Source organism: Lactuca virosa, chromosome 3, assembly GCF_052849685.1.
Source record: "Lactuca virosa cultivar CGN04683 chromosome 3, Lactuca_virosa_CGN04683_v6, whole genome shotgun sequence".
NCBI classification, from domain to species: Eukaryota; Viridiplantae; Streptophyta; class Magnoliopsida; order Asterales; family Asteraceae; genus Lactuca; species Lactuca virosa.
This window is the reverse complement of record NC_136428.1, coordinates 291,241,586-291,247,221: the sequence shown is the minus strand read 5'-3', so window position 1 is coordinate 291,247,221 and position 5,636 is coordinate 291,241,586. Positions and strand designations below refer to the sequence as shown.

General features: G+C 38.6%; 1 long non-coding RNA gene across 1 annotated transcript; it reads left to right on the top strand.

Annotated features, from left to right (window-relative positions):
* Nucleotides 1–1,197: 1,197 nt before the first annotated feature.
* On the top strand, nt 1,198–3,167 carry LOC145163259 (uncharacterized). The gene is made up of 3 exons (XR_013739686.1): nt 1,198–1,246; nt 1,337–1,421; nt 3,134–3,167. It is a non-coding gene; the product is annotated as an uncharacterized LOC145163259 (long non-coding RNA).
* The last annotated feature ends 2,469 nt before the right edge of the window (nt 3,168–5,636 follow it).

Below are 5,636 nucleotides of genomic sequence, written 5' to 3'. Positions count from 1 at the left end.
AGACTCGATGTACATGGCTAGACTCGGAGGGTGGACCAGGTAGACTGAGGGCCCGGTGCGGGCGGACCAGTCACACAGTAGACCCGATGTGCATGGCTGTTCTGTATTGTGATATGATATGAGTATGGTTATATCTTGTGACAACCGTCAAAATTGAGTCAAGTCAAAGTCAAACAAAGTCAACAAGTCAAAACCAATCGACTCAATTAACCCTTGTATATTAGGGTTTACACTATGTAATTACTGTACAATGCAATATCTTAATGAGAGAAACATCATTTGGAAAGTTCGTGTGTTGAATTTCCTAAGTAAACATTGAACCAAAATGATAAAACATTATTGCACACTCATCGGGAGTGTGTACGACACTAAAACACGGTTTAACGGGGTTTACGAACCTTGCGTTGTGAAGCCGGACACTCAAATTAATCACAAACGAAACCTCTCTAAATCGTTTTCACTCTATCTCTTTCTATTTGAAATCTCTCCCAAATCTCTCCCAAATCTCTCTCAAAAGTTACTTTAACGTTTTGTAATCATTTGGGTCATATCGACCCTTAACCGGGTCAAAAGTCGCTTGAAACGGGGTAAAAACGGGTAAAATAGCCTTAAGGACCTGGAACTGAAGCTTCAGGACCGAAGCCTCTCATCCGAGGCCTCGGATCCGAAGCCTCTCATCAGGACCGAAGCTGAAGCCTCTCAGGAGACCGAATCCGAAGCCATCAGACAGCAGCCTCGCATGCGAGGGTCCGAATCCGGCCTCCATGCGAGAGGTCTCGCAGACGGCCCCTTTTTACCGGTTTTTCGACTACGACTTCGTTTTAACTCCGTTTTTCATTATTTTAATGTGGGATTTTCACCCAAAACTTTATTTTATAAACTAAGGCCCCAAAATATATAAATCCCCAGGGTTTTTATAAAAATATATTAAAAGAATTAGTGGTTGAACTAATTATTGAGGGAATATTTGCTTTTCCTTATTTTATGACAAAAGCAAACCACCACCACCTCACTCTATGATCAGCCACTCTTTCCCACTACTCCTTGTCACCTTGGTGGACCTTTACACCCAATCTCCAGCTCTTCCCACGTTCTAAGAGCTGGAGAATTGGTCCTCTCTCCTCATTCTCATTAACTTCTTTCATTCTACACTTAGCAACCAAAGAACACTCTCCAAAATTCTCTCATCTTTTCTCTCAACTTCAAGAACTTCAAGGCTTTCTCCAGGGATTTCTTTCTTCAATTAGTAAGTATCTTCATCATTCACATAATTATTAAACTCCATTCTACTCAAATCATTGATATCTTACACAAATTCCATCTTATTCGGTGTTAGATTCTCGAATCATCAAGACATCTTCTTAGTGTTCTTGGGTTGAACACTTCCTCTCTCTCACTTTCATCTATTGAAACCACATAAGGTGAGTTCATACCCCTACATTTACATGTTTTTCTTAAGTTTTAAGGTGGGAATACAAGTAAAATCATCAAGAACACAATTAAACTTTTTCTATCAGATTACATCAGAAAAGATGAACTTCGATCACGGACTGTTTTGGTCAACTTAAATATTTTAGTTTTCAAAACTGTTCCAGGTGCAAGTAGCTCAAACTCTTAGCTTTAAAATGGCTACTTTCACATCTCCATATGATTTTTCTACAATTTATGGTGATTTTTACAAAACTGCCTATCATTTCAGAGGCAAACCCGGACCAGTCTGTGATTATGAACATTTTCACCTCTGTTAGAGATCACTAAAAATCATGATAAAATTTACGAACAAACTAGACTCATATTCCAAACTCTCAGAATTTGCAGATTTGGATTTAGAGCTTTGATGATTTTTCTATAAATTTTCTAAGAACAGTAACAGAAACTGTATACAACAAAAAGTTGCTGTCAATATCATTTCACCTTGTAACATGTTGAGCAAGGTGTATATCTTTATGTGATTATATGTTATTGCAATATATGACATTTTATCTTAATATTTAGACACACATCAGTTTACAAATGGATTTGGACATATAAAATATAAAGAATAACAAGTGATTATAATCAAAGTACAACCGATACATTCAAACATTTAATAAACTATTTTGAATATAGTTTGCATACATTACTACGTACTACCCTTGGTTGATAAACTATAATAGGTATAGTTTATGATACATTACATAATACATACATTTAAAAAGGGTACATTTATACAAAGGATATTTTCATTAAGCAAGGTACGGCCATACGGTACCAAGTTTTCCTAACACGTAATTCCGTTAATGACTTTATGAAACATTACATAACACATACATTTAAAAAGGGTACATTTATACAAAGGATATTTTCATTAAGCAAGGTACGGCCATACGGTACCAAGTTTTCATTACACTACACGTAAATTCGTTAATGACTTCTGTGAGACATTCGATTCAATTTACAAATAAGTCCTGTATTATAACCAGAGTCTCCTCGAGGGAGAGCGTGATACTTGTGTATAGATCTATATTGGGTTTGACAAACCCACACCTAAACTGCATGCAACAGTTAGACCGATAGGTCTGGGGTGACAAATGTCATAACATTTCCGACGCCTGAAGAACGTCGTTTCAGGCCAACTAGGTCATAGCATGGTTATAATAACTCACATGTGGTATTAACAAACATAGAATTTACGGGGATTTCACTAAAATCAAACGAGTTTATGTCGATTTAAACTTGCATTGTTTTACTATAAGGAACGAACACTACTTGTACATTTCGGTCTTTGGGTTTTAAGACTACATTTACACATTAAGGAAAATATTGGATTTTCTGGAACGAACACTACTTTTACAAGAAAAGGCTTTAATAAACTCACATAAAGTATTAATGAATATTGGAATTTACGGGAACTTCATTAAAATTAAACGAGTTTATGTCGATTTAAACTTACATTATTTATTATAAGTAAGAAAAGTTACTTATACATTTCGGTCTTTGGATTTAAGACTACATATACATTTTAAGGAAAATATTGGATTTTCTAAAACAAATAATACTTTTATAAACGAAAGGCTTTTAATAATACTAAACAAAAGCTTATGAACTCACCAACCTTTGTGTTGACACTTTTTCAAACAACTTGTATTCTCAGGAAATCATTAAACAGGTAACCAAGTGCATTTGAGGATGGGACGCTAAGGCGTCTACTATTTCATATTTTGTCAACATAATGTAATTGATTCGTAAACATGTAATTCATACAATGATGTAACTTTTTCAATTATATATATGTTGGTTGGGTTTGCTTGAATTACTATTACAATTGTTGTTATGATACTATACATGAAGTCCTCCACCCCCGGACGTTTCCGCCATCCTTGGTTTGGGGGTGTGACATATATGGTTGGTATTTTGGGGGTAACTCACTAAGCTTTCGGGCTTACAGTTTCAGTGTATTGTTTCAGGTACTTCAGGAGATCGTGGCAAGGCGAAGGCGTGATCGTACCGCTCCTCATGTTTTATGATTTATGTGATATGGTTCTGGGGGATACTCTGATGTTTAAACTATTTTGAAAACGAGATGTATGAACTTAATGGTTTTTGAATGAATTAAAATGTTTTAATTTGGCTCAATTTTTATGGGTGTTACAGGAACTCCCATCCGCATTCCAGGGGGAACCTCTTCCAACTGCTCAAGAAAATTCCATTCTCGTTCCAACAAACCAAGTTGACTCAGCAGGTTGTTCACAAGTCCAGGGGGAACTGCCATCTCCAACCGTAGATTCGTCTGATATTCAAGATATTCCCTCTACCGTAGCTGCTGATCATCTGCAACCCCGTCTACACGTGTGGACGAAGGACCACCCACCAGGTCAAATCATTGGCAACCCATCCGTAGGTATCCAGAATCGATCTTCCAAGGACCTATCTGATCACTGCCACTACGCAACATTTATGTCCTCGGTAGAGCCCAGAACGATCAAAGAAGCATTGCTCGAACCTGACTGGATAGCTGCAATGCAAGAAGAGTTAGAAGAATTTCAAAGAAACAAAGTTTGGCAGCTCGTTCCGAAGCCACGTGGTCACTCTATTGTTGGCACTAGATGGGTGTTCAAAAACAAGCTGGATGAATCTGGTGCGGTAGTCAGAAACAAGGCAAGGCTAGTTGCAAAGGGGTATAGTCAACTTGAAGGCATTGACTACGATGAAACGTATGCTCCGGTAGCACGCATGGAAGCTATCCGGATCTTCCTAGCATACGCAGCCCACAAGAACGTTAAGGTACACCAAATGGATGTTAAGAGTGCTTTTCTCAATTGGGAACTAAAAGAAGAGGTTTACCTTCAGCAACCTACAGGTTTTGAAAATGTTGAATTCCCAGACCACTGCTACAAGCTTGAAAAAGCAGTCTACGGTCTGAAGCAAGCCCCAAGAGCATGGTATGAGACTCTTTCTGAATTCATTGTCTCATCCGGATACAAGAGAGGAGTGATTGATCCCACGTTATTTAGAAAAGCAAATGGTAACCACCTTATGCTTGTTCAAATATATGTGGACGACATCATCTTCGGATCAACTGATCAAGAAATGGTGAATGAATTTGCTAAGCTCATGACCAACAAATTCAAAATGAGCATGAATAGAGAGATTAACTTCTTTCTAGGTCTTCAAGTAAAACAAATCCCACAAGGAATTTTCATTCATCAAGAAAAATACACCACCGAACTGTTAAAGAAATATTCTATGGACAACTGTTCTTCGGCCAAGGTCCCCATGGCCTTCAGTTATAAGATCTCTGCTGATCCCTCAGGAGAACCTGTGGATCACAAGACTTATAGAGGTATCATTGGCTCTCTAATGTACCTCACCGCAAGCTGACCAGACATTGTCTTTGCAACTGGTGTATGTGCAAGGTATCAGGCTGACCCAAAAGTGTTACATATGACCGCAGCCAAACAAATTCTACGGTACCTGAAAGGAAGCAAATCTCTTGGTCTATGGTACCCTACAGGCAATGACTTCAGCCAGCAAGCTTTCACAGATGCGGATCACGCCGGATGCAGATTAGACCGCAAAAGTACCTCAGGAGGATGTCGATTTTTGGGTGGAAGACTCGTCAGCTGGTCCTCAAGGAAACAAAGTTGTGTTTCTCTGTCTACCGCAGAAGCTGAGTATGTGGCCGCAGCCAGCTGTTGCTCTCAAGTCCTTTGGATGAAAACTCAACTAATGGACTACGGGTATAGAATGTTGCGGATACCGATCTACTGTGACTCTGAAAGTGCTATTGCTATTTCTCACAACCCAATTCAGCACTCCAAGACTAAGCATATTGAACTACGATATCATTTCATCAAAGACCACATCTTGAAAGGTAACATTGAACTCATCTTTGTCCATACTCATGAAGACATTGCTGATGTGTTCACAAAAGCGCTCGACTCCACAAAGCTTAACACCTTCCTGCAAATGTTAGGAATGATGAATCCTGACCCGCAATTCTTTTTGAATTGATAGATACCGCAGACCATCCTTGGTCTCCGTTGCGGTTCTAACTGTGAGTTACTTATGATAGATGGTTTTGGTACCGCAGTCTAGGTACCGCAACCATATATCATATTTATCTCTCATGGGTCTCTATTGTTTGTTATTACTAA